We start from the raw sequence: 321 nt of genomic DNA on the forward strand, positions 1-321 counted from the left end.
CCACTTTAGCTAATAGGGCCTCCTGCTGCCGCTGCACCACCGCAGCCCGATTTCTGTTCTCATCCTGAAGCAAAGTTCTTAATCCAAGGTACTATTTCTGGGTTAGCGGAGTCTGTAACCTGAAGCGTATGTAACCTGAGGTACCACTTTACAGAGATTTCTCCAAATCCCAGGACTTCCCCTCCCCCTCCATAGAGTCCCATTTTAAACATTTTAAACTGCATCTTCTTCCAAACTCTAACTTTTGTATCAATCCATATTGTCCATGGTACGGTAATTGTTATACGACAAGTGGAATCAGAATCCTGCCAATGTTTCTAT

Source organism: Podarcis melisellensis (genome assembly GCF_964234715.1).
Source record: "Podarcis melisellensis genome assembly, chromosome: 9".
Lineage (NCBI taxonomy): Eukaryota > Metazoa > Chordata > Lepidosauria > Squamata > Lacertidae > Podarcis > Podarcis melisellensis.